Source organism: Podarcis vaucheri (assembly GCF_965113315.1).
Source record: "Podarcis vaucheri genome assembly, chromosome: 1".
Taxonomy (NCBI): Eukaryota; Metazoa; Chordata; class Lepidosauria; order Squamata; family Lacertidae; genus Podarcis; species Podarcis vaucheri.
The window spans coordinates 48,037,628-48,051,665 of NC_138759.1; the positions used below are offsets into that span (position 1 = coordinate 48,037,628).

At 42.3% G+C, this 14,038-nt stretch overlaps 1 protein-coding gene across 8 annotated transcripts in view; it reads right to left on the reverse strand.

Moving 5' to 3' along the window:
* SIPA1L1 (signal induced proliferation associated 1 like 1) overlaps positions 1–14,038 on the reverse strand; it is a 157,357-nt gene that overhangs the window by 55,523 nt on the left and 87,796 nt on the right. For 7 of the 8 annotated variants that reach the window (XM_082223348.1, XM_082223347.1, XM_082223345.1 and 4 more), the window contains one exon: positions 13,513–13,581. The exons of the other annotated variant lie outside the window; for it this stretch is intronic. The gene's annotated coding sequence lies outside the window, so the exon portion shown is untranslated. The remainder of the gene's footprint in view (positions 1–13,512; positions 13,582–14,038) is intronic. 8 annotated transcript variants of the gene reach the window in all.

The window sequence follows — 14,038 nt, forward strand, 5'->3', positions numbered from 1 at the left end:
CTCTGGGTTTGGGAAGCCCTTGGCATGATGATTTGGGTGGGCTCTCCTCTCCAGTGACACCCATCTTTGGTGTTGCCACTCCCTTTGGCATTGGCTCATTTGCCTCCCTGCTGTTCTTTCACTCACCAAGAGGGTGAAGAAATGAATAGGTAGTGGAGAGAGGCAGCAGCAGTTTGGGAGGGGTCTTTCTGAGTGACTCTTCCTGACGTGCTGGGGTTGCAACTACCACTAAATGATTCCGATCCCTGACTGAAAATGAGGCAACATGAGGCAGATATTCCTCTGCCAAGCTCAGAGAATAAGAAGAAGGAAGGGCCAAGTCATCTTCCACTCTCCTGAACAGTGTCCCTATGTGGAGCTGACTAACCAGGAGGTGGGTTACCCTGAGAGAATAGTGTGCTGGGTAAGATCCCCCCCCCCCAAGCAGGCTAGGTGCCGTGCCCTGGCAGTGCCAAACTCGTTAGAGATGGCTTAGATCACCCCTTTCCCCAAGAACATCAAAAAGAGACCCCTCCTTGAAAGCAGGAGCCACAATTACTAGGTCTATAAAATTCTGAAAGAAACCAGAGTAGGGGAATAAAAGAAGGGTGAACACTGAGTTAGTTCCTGGAGTTTGCTCCTGAGCAAATTTCAAAGGCGGCCAATGAAGAGTAAAGCCCAAGTCAACCTTCTGGACAATGACTAGGAAGTCATCCCAGAGCATTTCTCCTTGTAAACCTTGGCATAGGTTAGTGTTCAGAGATGACTCAAGACATTTTGCTGACGGCAGAATATCCAAATGTCACATTCATTGTGCCAAATATATAATAATAATCTGATAGTTAACAGTAGACTTCCAAATCAGGCTTGCTCAGCCTATTACAAAGCTGGTCTTACTAGCTTCATGTTCCCAAACTTATTTTCCTCTCTCATCCCTTCTACCCACCATCCCAAATCTTCTTCTCATCCCCAAATTGGACCTCTGTTTGCATAAGCATGCTCTTACTGCTAATGGCTGGCAGTGCAAGAATCGTCACAGAGAAGTTTTAAGCTGGAGCCATAGAGCAGCCCCCTGATAACTGCCAGGCTGGATACAGCCTGCCAACCATTTATTGCTGCTCCCCTGTTTCTGCTATTCTAAGCAAACGAAAGTAGTTTTGTAAGACCTTAGTAGCCCACAATACATGGTTAGTGGGCTGTATCTGGTGTGATGGTTCACAAATTATCCAAGTCATCAATGTGCATAACACATTTGCTTAGCACCAGTGGGACTCCAGACAGCCATGTGGTACTCTGGTGTGAGAAAAAGTATTGCTCAGAACAATTTATCGCAGCATTTTCCCCAAGAGCGGCTATAAAAATACAAATGGAGTTTTGCATGTGCAACTGAGTTTTCAACTTCCTTTCTAGCACAGCCCCTTGAACCTTCTGAAAAATGGCTTCTGAAGGTCAAGGAACCTTCTGGAACAGCATGGAATGCAGTTCTGGGACCATAACTGGAGTGAAAAATCAGAGGTTCCACAGAAGCGTTTTCTGGCCCAAAGCCCTCGATTATGAAAGCTGCCCAAAAAAGCGCAAAAAGCAAAATGATAACATTTTGAAGCATTCTGAAGCAATATTTTTACCTGAAGGTTCACAAAACAGAAAATACAAATATTCAAACCCTCCCTGCCCCAAACTAGTGATTCAATACACGAATGAAATTTTTGTACACTCATCTTGCATATTAAAATACAAATGTTTTGTCTTTTGTCAAAATAAAGCACCTTTTAAATTCTAATTTTATAAGGTTACTGAAACAAAAGGCACTTCCTACATTGGGTATGGACTGATTACAAAGAGATAGCTTGTCTTTTAAAGCATCTTTAACAGGAACAACAACAAAAGCCACCTCCACAAATGCACCCTGGCAGGGAGTAGACAAAGGCAAGAGAATGTCAGCATAAAATCCTGCACTGTTGTATACACCCTTTAACACAAAGAAGAGAATCCTATTCAGAGACTCAACCAATTACACAAAATGTGGCCTTCAAATACTTGCCAAGTCTATGCATGTAAGGATGCTGCTGAACCAGCACCACGTTGACAGAGAAGCATCGTGTACAAATCAAGGCTTCTGACAGTTCTAGGGAAACCACCACTTCCTGCAGCCTCTTCTCAAAAGTAACAAGTGCTTGCTACCACAGTAATTAAACCTCTAGCCAGAACATAGCCTGCCTCCAACAACCAGCAAATTTAAAGGCATTTCATGGAATGCAGTATCTGAAAGAGGGCATGGCTGTCAAAAAGGAACAGTTAACGGAAGCACCCTAGGCTGCAACGTTTTGTTGCAGGCCTCCCTTATGTAGGCAAAATATTCGTGTTTAAAACTGCAATAAAATGCGCCACAGGTTTGCTGCAATATTCACACGCTTGCCTTGCAGTTTCCTATTATCCATTATTAAAAGAATAATAGAGCTTATATGTCTAAGTTAACAATCACCATGCTTTATCTGCTAAGGCAACACAATGGCTAGACTGTTAATTAAACAAGCCATTCCAAACAATCCATGTTTAAGACGTCTTTCATAAACCAGTTGCTATTTTAAAATCTATAATTAAGGTTTTAAAAACACATAGGGTGAGAAGCAATGCAGTGCAAATGGGAGTTTGCTTGTGCAATGGGGCTTCTCCTTCCTTACGTCCCCCTTTATGCCTTCTGAACATCCCCAAAAACTGCCCTGGAGTGTCTATGGACCCCCTAGAGCACGGGTCGGCAACCTAAGGCCTATGGGCCACAAGCGCTTAACCAGCCCATGGACCCCCACTGCCCGCTTGGTTGGCTCTTGTGTGACGTGTTAAACCAGCGTGGAGCAGAGCGGGGACAGCCTTCTGCAATGCTGGTCGGCTTCCCATTGGCTGCAGGAAGCTCCTGCAGCCAATGGGAAGCTGCACACACCTCCTTTGTGCAGGAAAAAGAGCCAGAAATAGCATTTGCGCGCACAAACACTCTGGCCCACTGCTGCGTCTGCAGGACCGTGGACCGGCCCAAGCCACAAAAACTTTGCCGACCCCTGCTCTAGAGCATATTTTGGTGGCACAAAGGGGATGAAGGGGGGGCCGAGAGAAACCAGAAGTCCCACTGTGCAGACAGATTTTTGTTCCACAAGGAGACTGACATCTCACAATCAGTAAAGGCCACATTAAGTGTCTTCATAATCATCTAACCTTTTAAAAAGAACATTCCTTTCATAGATTTAAATATCTGAATTACTACAGTTGGCAATAATTATGATGTGAGGCTATACTCATCAAAGGGAAGCGGGTGGCACTGTGGGTTAAACCACAGGGCCTAGGGCTTGCCGATCAGAAGGTCGGCGGTTCGAATCCCCATGATGGGGTGAGCTCCTGTTGCTCGGTCCCAGCTGCTGCCAACCTAGCAGTTCGAAAGCACATCAAAGTGCAAGTAGATAAATAGGCAGGAAGGTAAACGGCATTTCCATGCGCTGCTCTGGTTTGCCAGAAGCGGCTTAGTCATGCTGGCCACATGACCCGGAAGCTGTACGCCAGCTCCCTTGGCCCGTAAAGCGAGATGAGCGCCGCAAACCCAGTCATCCGCAAATGGACCTAATGGTCAGGGGTCCCTTCACTGTTATACTCATCAAGGGGAGGGGGAGAATCACAACTTCTTTAGAAAAGTTTTTATTTCAAATTGAGTACAGTGGTACCTTAGGTTACATACGCTTCAGGTTACATACGCTTCAGGTTATAGACTCCGCTAACTCAGAAATAGTACCTCGGGTTAAGAACTTTGCTTCAGGATGAGAACAGAAATTGTGCTCCGGCGGCACGGCGGCAGCAGGAGGCCCCATTAGTTAAAGTGGTGCTTCAGGTTAAGAACAGTTTCAGGTTAAGAACGGACCTCTGGAACGAATTAAGTACTTAACCTGAGGTACCACTGTATTTAAATAGCTGGGGTGTCTAGATGAACTCTGAAGAAAATGGAGGGGAGAGAGAGAGAGAGAGATCCACTGAGTTTGGTGAGCTTATAACTGTTCCTTCCTTGGCTTCAACTGATTACAACTCACTGTAAAAACACAATTGCTCAGAAAAAGAAAATGAAGAAAAAAAGAAAAAGAAAAAATACAGTATTTTATGTTTAATATAATTCAATGACAAGGTATAATTTCTGCATGCCAAACATAATCTGTAAAGTAAATATTTGGTATTTAAAAACAAGTAAAAATAAGAGGCGGGGGGAGTTAGTCATCTGGGGTTTATTCAATGTGTTTTTTTAATAAGTCTGTTACTCGGAGTAAATCCAGCTGTCTGGTGCTTACTTCTAGAGAGAACTCTGCATGCTCTGTGCTGTTTCACACGTAAAGCTGACTGGAAATACAAAATATTTGCGAAAACAAATCTAGCTCTTTTCTTAATTTCAGCTGTGCTCTCCAGCTTGAGTACAATTTATCAGTGATTGTCAAAGAAGAAACATGTTGAACATTGAGCCATATTCATAGGGTTGTCATAGTTCAAAATTGTTTTAATAGCGATTTCCCTGATTCGGCAAAATTTCCCGACACCATTTTTACACCCCAAAACCAGGACATGTCAGGAATTTTCCTGACATATGGCAAGCCTACAGATTTATAACTTTTAAGTTCCTGCAGGCACCGAAACTATGACACTGGTGGATGGCAATCTACTCCTGAAAGCAATTCCCTAAGAATCCTGGCCAAAGGGGAGGTATGGAGCAAATAACCTCTTAAACAGTGGAGTGGGGAGAAGGGAGAACCAAAGAAAAACAAGCTAAGTGACATTGTAGGGTGGAACCAGAGCTTTAGATGTACTGGGTATTATTCAGCTTAGGAAAGAGCCGGGAAGGGAGTGGCTGCATTTTTTGCCTGTTTTCTGTGTTAACTGTTTGTTTTTAGAATTTATATTGAAATGAACTCAACTGATCTAGGGATCTTAAAATAAAAAAAGCATTGGGGTAAACTCATTTCCACCTTATTAGCTGGCTGTCACAAGCCACACCAGCTGTTTGACCTTGATGCTCAAGTTGCACACTGCAAAGTTTATTATTAGAATGTTAATGCTGTAAATCAATGCAGGGATCCTTTCCTCAAAATCCATGATCTTCAAAGCAACCAGCAAAACGCAAATAATAATAATCAAAACAATACAAATCTAGCAATAACATCTGTGTCCCATGTTTCCTCCAAAGAGCTAAGGGTAGGCTGAAGAGACAGTGATGGCCAAGGCTATTCAGTGAGCTTCACAGCTAAGCAGGAGCTTAAACTCCAGACCCTTCAAGCCTTTGGCCCCTGGCCTGGAGGTTCCCCAAACCTGAGTTAGAAGAACAACTTTGGATGCCCCTACATATGCATGGAACACTCCGTAACTTCAGACAGGCAACAAACTGCACTACAATCAAGACCCCTATGTTCTCTCTTAACCACCCAAGATGATTCTGTACAGGCCTTAGCCCCCTCAGGAGTCTCTAAGCCATTGCTGCATGTTTGTCAAAGCTCCAGATTCTTTTAAAGGCCTGCTGAATCTGTAAACAAGGATACTGGATGGAACCCAATAGAGTGCTGCTTAGAAATTCCATTGGTTGGTTGGTGTCCTGGGAGACAATGGAGGAGTGTATCTTTGGGGGTGAAGTCAAACTGTTGGGGAGTTACAACGCCTGCTGTGGCTGTAGAGACTGATACGGGAGATACATGTGTTGTTGCAGCTGGAGCAGATGAAGGTGTCTGCCGGTGCTGCTTCACAACCCCGCACCATGGTGTTTCTTCTCTTTGCACTCCTCCCAGTGGTTGTTCCTCCTCTGCTTTGCCAAAGGGCTTGGTGCCTGAAGTCAGCTCTCCCTGGAGCACATCGTTGGGGATCTACTGATAGTTCTAAATCCATTATCAAATCTTATTTTGGGCATTTCTAGTTAGGCGGTAATTCTAGTTAGCAGTGATATTTGATTACTTTTATTTAACAAGGAACCAGTTAGAAGCAATGCTGGGTGGATGCGAATGGATAGGTCCCTGCCCCCGAATATTCAGCTTTTCTCATTTTGACCACACTTTAGGAAGAAATTCCACATGGTACTAACTGTTCAACGGTGGAACAGACCGCTTCAGAAGGTGGTGGACACTCCTTCATTAGAGGTTTTTAAAGAGGGTAGATGGCCACTGATCAGGGCTTTGGAGTAGATGACCTTTAAAATCCTTTCCAACTCTATGGTTAATTATGGTTAGTAAGGAAAATACTCACATCTGTTCCAGCCTGCTTTTATTTTTACTTCTCACACACATGCACATAAACAATCTGATTTAGATTCAAATTCAAAATCCGCACAAGCAAATTACCTACGGCACATGTGTAGGCGTACGCCTGTCCCTCTGCATCAAACAGCTTTAATCAGCCTTTCCACACTATTTTTTTTTATTGCAGTTTATATAATAATGTCACATGGGTAAGAGTTCTATAAAAGTAAATTTAACTCGTTCTAGGATGGAATTTTGTAAGCCTATTTGGCTGTTGGTTATTTGTGACTGGAAAAAGGCCTCCCTCGGCTGAGACAAAGAAAAAGTCATTAATCTATTACTTTAAAAAAAAAGAAATCACAGCATAGGGTGCTATCCTGTTAAACCCACTGAAATCAAGGGACTTTAATTTTCACAATTAAAAAGTTATAGGTGGCAATTTATCAATTAAAATTCCAGCCCCTTTATTTTACTGCCGTAACCATTAGCCTACAAGCGGCAACCATTTTATTACGTCCAACTGATGCACGATTGCCAGTGCATGGGTCCTTTTGGACCCAAAAGAGGGCAGAACAGGGGTGTAATGGGGGGCAGGGCATAACACAGCAGGGTATGCTTCACAGTAGAGTGAACAGAAGCCTTTCCAATCAAGTGAATAGATGTTTTACCCACAATGCAAACTGCATCCCCACCCCGTCCCACTCCTGGTCTAGATCCAGAGGCTCAGTCGGCTGGATGGGAATCCTTCAGCCACCTGACGAGAAGTTCCTCATCACTACCATAGAATAGGACCAGCTTTATTGCACTAAAAAAAGGTAAAAGACTAGAGGAGACTCCTCCTCTAGCAGGTGATACTAATACAAATACAAGACGATTGCTGTGAGACTTGAGCATCCTCTGTGTTGCCCTTCCATCTGGAGCTGGCAATAATAATAATAATAATAATAATAATAATAATAATAATAATAATAATATCTTTATTGTCATTGCCCCCTCTCGGGGACAACGAAATTACTTGGCTGCTCCATCCACCCTGGTAGGGCACTCCACACAAAATCAAAACAACTATAAAAACACTAATTAAAACAATACAGTATAAAACAGCAAGGAAGATTAGATGACTTTCAAAGTCCAGGCTTCCCATTCAGGGCTGAGATCGCTCTGGGGAAGAAGCTGTTCTTAAGACGGCTCGTTCTTGTCTTCATCGTCCTGTATCTCCGTCCCGACGGCAGGAGCTCGAAGAGACAGTGACCAGGATGCGATGGATCTTTTACTATGTCCAGTGCCTTCCTATGGCACCTTGTGGCATAAATCTGCTCTAAGGTGGAGAGTGGGCAGCCAACAATGCTCTCTGCTGCCTTAACAACTCTGCACAACCCCAACCTGTCCCGGGTAGTACAGCTTCCATACCACACACATAAGCCATAAGTGAGCACGCTCTCAATGGCACAGTGATGGGGTTCCATCCAGTGTCAATCAAGCCTTGTGTATCTCAGTGCAGGTCTGAATATATTTTGCTTTACTTGACCAATATCTATTAAAGTCAGCTCCAAATTTTCATCCAATTACATTTTTCTCTCTCTGTTACACAGTGCTATTCGCTATTACACATAATTTATCTTTCGTGGGAGACAAGAACTTCACCTGTCTATTGGCTACACTCTCCGTGACTATAGTTCTAGAAGATTTAATTAATTAGGGACATGAGCTCCTGATGTGACATACCAAAAGCATTAAAAATGAAATTTAACATGCTTTAAGGATCCTTCTTTCAGCATCTTCCATGTCACTGTCACACCCCCCCACACCCCCACAGTGTCACACTAAGGAAATGGCTATTATCATCAACTTAATGCTTTTAGTGGTATAAAAGATAAATATAAAACTGCAGAGATATACGAAACCTATGTGACTCATCTGTAAACTCTATACTTCGCCACAGTGTGGAGGTTGGTTTCTTCACTTCAGAATGCAGATGCTGAGAGATGGCAAATCACAACAATTTTGTGCTAATTCATATTTGCCTGATAACTCACGCCCTCCTAAAATAAAGCTAAATTATATGTTTAATCTGCAGCGAGACTAAGAGTAACAAAGAAGTAAGAAACATGGGTTGATTTCACTCAAAAGTAGTTTCAAATTGTCACAGATACGTTTATAATTAATTTCCAGAGGAGTAACTGTGGCATCGTGGCATCTCAAAGACTAACCAAACTTATAATTAATGAGAGCAAATGAAAGACAGCACTTGTGTGCACATGCATTTGCATGTAAAAAGGAAAAGCATTCAACTGAGTGGATTTTGCAAAGTACCAAGTGAGGAAGCCGGTCAACTGGCTAATCAAACAGTATCGCTAACTCAGTCTCCTATTATTTCACAGCAGTCAAGTCCTTCAGGATGCCGAGAATGCTCCTGTGTAGGTCGCTGCCTACCTTTTCATTTGCATCCTGGTGTGACATTTGATGGTAATGGGGAGTGTAAGGGCCCTTTGCTCTCAAGCTCCGCATACACACCACCCACTCACCCCTTATTTAAGAGCGGACATCCTTAGCCCTAAACAATATCCATGGCAATATTTAGAAACTGACTTTATATTTCATACCAAAGTACCTGAAAGCAGAAATTGCTCTAAATATTTGAGAGTGTTTTCTTGTGTCGTGCTTTTTACCGGGATACAGAATGCAAAATAGAAAATATGTGCTTTGCAGGACAAGTGAGAAGTTTCATCTGTACAGAAACAACTATTTTTGTTGTTAAATACACGTGAGAAGCTACTGGAAGAAGACTAGGCCCCTAGCTTCTTCTTTTTACATACATTTGCTTTTTCACTTGCTTCACTAGAATTATGCCTGTACTTTGTATCAGTGAAAGTACAGCAATATAGTACAGCAAACTATCATGATCACATTATCAAGGAAGATATTCAGCAACATAGAGTGGAATCAGATAACCATTTATCAAATGTGAATGAAATCATTTTGTGAGCTGGTTGTCTATCATCCTGCCAAACAGAAAGGAGAACTTTGCTCATGTATCAGAGGCAGACATATGGTTATTCTTCGGGATCTTTGTTATTAGCCAATTCAAAAACTGGTTCATGGTTTGAAGCATTACTTGAAAACATGTTCAAGTTAAATAATTCCATCTAGCTAACTGGGTCTGAGTTCTTGCTATTTCCTGTTCCACATTCTGATGTCCCTGCTATTTCCTGTTCCACGTTCTGATGTGGGCTGTGTTCCCACCTCAGAATAGGAAGCAGATATGTAGAAAAAGAAGAAGAGACAATCCCTAGGACTATGGTGTCTCTCCCATACATGGGATTTTCCAGAGTAGAGAAGAATTCATGGAAGAATTTCAGTGCATGGGACTACTGAATTAAAAAGGCTCAGTACCCAAGATCATGACACTCCTGACTGTCCTAAATCAATTGACAAGCAAGAATAGCCAGTGATCACTACCTGTGGACAAATATTTTGTGGGTTACTGAGCCTATAATAATTCCTGGGTGCTGGATAAACTGGTTGCATCTGGCTATTTTCCCAGTTGATCAATGTCCTCTAGTATGAGCTCCTGATATGATGCTATGTTGATGAGAAGATAATTTAGAAAAGAATATATGTGAATAGTCATTTAGTGGAGATGAGCTACTATCTAAACCAGAATATTGGTTAATTTTCTGGGACAGGCAGAGAGGGTAAGGTAGAAAGATCATAGTGCAAGCCACAATATTAGAGAGTGCTGATTGTTGATGCAGAAATGGAGAAACCTCCTGTGAATAGGTCTGATCAGACTATGCAGAAGCCTGGTTGAAAGTCTATCAGTCAATCAGTGATAGGGTCTATACTGTATGTGAAAGGACCAGAATCTGACAATTTTGTTTAACAGTTTGAAGTTTAATATGTTTTTTCCAGGAATCAGAAAAAACACACATACTATAAAATAGATGTCAGTAACTTCCCAAGTGTCTGTCACTTGGCTTGAGATTATAGCAACTTTTCCATTAGCTGTGGCTTTGGAAGAAACTCTGCAAGTGGGAAGACCTCAAACACTCTCTGAGTACCATCTCAAACTTTGACAACACAATCTCTTAGAATGATGTTTAGAACCCACCTGTTCCTGAATAATCTTTTTCCATTCCAGAGCAAACTCAGCTGGCACCCTGCCCTCTGGTCTTGTAGGAGGAGATATTGAACACCAGCACCTGCTTTGCATTTCACCTTGTCCCTGCCCCAACTTCAGGTAGGGTTTGAACTTGTGTTGTAATACTGATAGCTAGACTGATTAAAGCAACAGCAGAAGCTATGAGCATTGCTTGGGGAATACAATGCCAAGAGAATGAAAAGAAAGCCTATCCAAAATTGGAAGCATAGTCCAAACATTTTGGAGAAGCGGAGGAAATGACCTGACGTGCTACTGAACAGATGAAAAATATAAAACACCTCTTATAAAATCAAGGAGAGCTCATCAAATTTATCTTAAAGTGCAGTTTCTACACTGCATTCACAGAAGAAGCTACAAAGTTTGTATAGACAATATCTTCTATAGCAGCAATTTTAGTTCTGGAAACTTTGGGAGCAGGAGGTACAAGTCAGGATGGGTTCAAAAACATGCTAGGCCACAATTACTATAAATGCTGCATCACTCTGGACTACAACATTATATAGACATGTAATTGACATGCTGAAAGAGCACATCTGAATGTTTTTGCAAGTAGGACAGCAGAGGTGTCATCAGAAATTGCAAAACCAGCAGAGTCCAAGAGTCAAGATTCTTTAGTGGACTTCTGGCTAGCTGTTTCTGCTGAATAGTCATTTTCATCAAGTCCCCAACCCCACCAGCCCACTATGGCATATCCCGTTCTGTTATCCCCATGAGCAAGAGAAGCTTTGGGGGGCAGAGGGGGCTGCACTGTGTTGGAGGAATCAGTGTTGTAGGACTCAGGTGCTCTTCATGCACAAGCAGAAACATGTCTACAAGTGCAAAGCCTCCTGTGGTGAGGCTGGAAGAGATGCTGAGGCTGTTTTTCTCCTCACCCATGTCAGGAGGGTGAGGTTGGAAGAACAGAGGCAGGAGACAGGTTTTTCTCTGTTTTATAAGCCACAGAGAAAGAGGAAGAAAGGAAGGAAGGTGAAGGACATGGCAAAGAGAGAAACAGAAAGATATCCTCAATCCTATCCTATAATGAGCTGGGGCTTTCCAAAGCATGGGCCAAGAGAAGCTCTAAGCCCTGTCCTCTGGTGTAAGAGGGGGACGAAAATGATCTAAAGGTTATGGTCTTCTGGAGGATATCCTACCACCTTTGGAAAGAACCATATACTTTGGCCCAGAATATAAATGCACTGAAATTCTGACAGTTCTAAATATGGCTAGTATATTCTTAGACAATACACACACGTTAAACACCTGACCTACACAAAGCACACTATAGGAAGTGCATGGGAAGCAGACAGAGAAAGAAGGTAACTCCAGCAACTGTATCTTCCTGGCACTGATGCAGCCAACAGGCCCCCAGGCTCTGTACTAAAAATTCATTTTCATATGTCTAATTAAAGTCCCTTCTTCAAAATCAATTGTCCCAACTTTACCGCACAGACTAATTTTGCTTTCATAAATACAGAAGAGGAAATCAGTAAGACTCAAAACCTCAAGGTAGAGAGAGAACCTTCTCCCAAACAATCAAAATAAATAAGGGAGGAAAGGAAGAATACATGAAACACCTTCCTTTTTGTTTGAGCTTCATCTGGCTATCTTAAGAATGAAAAATCAGCACAATAGTTGGTAAGGGCTGGAGGAGATTCCACCCAACACCTGCTGTTGCAGTTGGCTTAATAGCAGTCCTTTGCTAGATTTGACAATTACACCCACATTCCCCTGTGAGGGATTAATTGTTTGCTAAAAATAAAAAGAAGATTTGCATTTCAAGTGAACTGCCTGAGCAGTGTGCTATTTCACAGAAGGTGAAATTAATCAACCTTCTTGCTGATGAACCCAGATATTATTTTAGATGTCCAGACTTAAATTGAACCCAACAAAAATATGTATTTTAGTATGTTCTACAGCTCACTAAAACAACACACAGTAATAAAATTAATCATATACCATGGCACTGATGAGGAACCTTTTGCCCACAGGTCTAATTTGGTCCACAAGGTATTGTCAGGTGTGGGACAGGTAAAGGTGCCTAAGAAACCCTGTACCTTTGCAAATGGTACCAATCAGCTAATAGGTGATCATTGCAATTATACAGAAGGGAGTTGCAAGAGCCAACTATCAGCTGTGCCTACAAGCACCATGATGGTTGCTGCCTGAAACAGCACAATGGGGATTGGTAAGCACTGGCAATCAGCCGATTGGTGGTGCCTGCAAAGCCCTATACATTGGCTCAAACAGTTCAATATCAAACCATGTAAGAGAAGGAAAACAAACCACCTGATGTCAATCAGTCATTTTATTTGTATGCCACTTTTCCAAAGTTAAAACCATGTTCAAGGCGGCTTACAACGTATAAAAACTACATAACTACAAATATAACAAAACTAGACATAAACAATAAACAAAACTTCAAAAAGTATGCAACAAAATCAAACAACTTCCACATAGATCCTAAACTCCAAAATAAAAATATAAAATATAAGCAGCAGCACTAATCCCCGCCAACAACCCTCCTAAACAACCCCCAGACCACAATACTGTTCAGCAGCCTCAGCTTTCGTAGCTGGAGTCAGTCAAGGACCTACCCTCCTGGCTACGTGGGAAAGGGCATGCAAGGCAGGGAGGGAGGGAGGGAGCAGGACTTCCAACCAAGATGTCACTGTACCATCAGTTGACTGACATCCTGTCCATCTGTCGAAGTTGGGGCACAGGAGTAAGGAGGTAAAGATCTGGCCTGCTGGCCTAAACCACTTCCCCATCCTATGGGTTGGAGCCAGAATTCCCTTCCACAAATGGAATGCCCATTCTTTTCTTCATTACACCCCGAAGGCTTCTGGAGCAGCAGGAGGATCCTGGGGGCTGAAGGAGTGGGAGGCAACACTTGACTATTCCTCTCTCTTCCTGCAGTCCTCAGTGTCATTTCCCACACTGTTCCCCAACTCTCCAGAGCATGTTTTCAGAGAATGCAATGCAACAGGCTGCAGTGGAAGAGGAAAACCAGTCAAGGTCACCTCCCTCTCTTTCTATTTGTAGAGCCAAAGTCTTGATTTAAGCCTAGGAATGAAGCCATATGGTTTCACATGTACACATATGGATCTGGCATATAAGAGGTACAATGGGAAAGAAAGAAGCACCTACTATAGCTTCATGGCATCCTGGCAAATTCATGAACTTCATTTTCAGCATCCACACAGTAAAAAGTAAAACCTAGAGAAAATAAACAATATGCCACTATTACAAAACGTTCAGGGGACAATCAGTTGTTACAAATGACAACAACAATGATAATGCAAATCAAGAAGAAAGGGTGGAAAGGGATGTAAGAGAAACAGTTTCCAAAAATCCAGGGACAGGGTTCAAACCAATTGGGTGCAAACAGAGGGCAGACATATTTAATTCAAAACAACTATTCACTTCATTTTGTAAAAATCTATTCACTGTTTTTGAACTCCTGAAAATGTATATGGTTGCCTGAGGATACACACTGGAATGCCAACCAATACAAGTGTGTGTGTGTGTGTGTGTGTGTGGTGTGTGTGTGTGTGTGTGTGTGTGTGAGAGAGAGAGAGAGAGAGAGAGAGAGAGAGAGAGAAACCACAAAACAATCCCTTCAATAGATGCCTAGACATATTTCACAAGAGCAAAATATGTGGGAAATTGGATA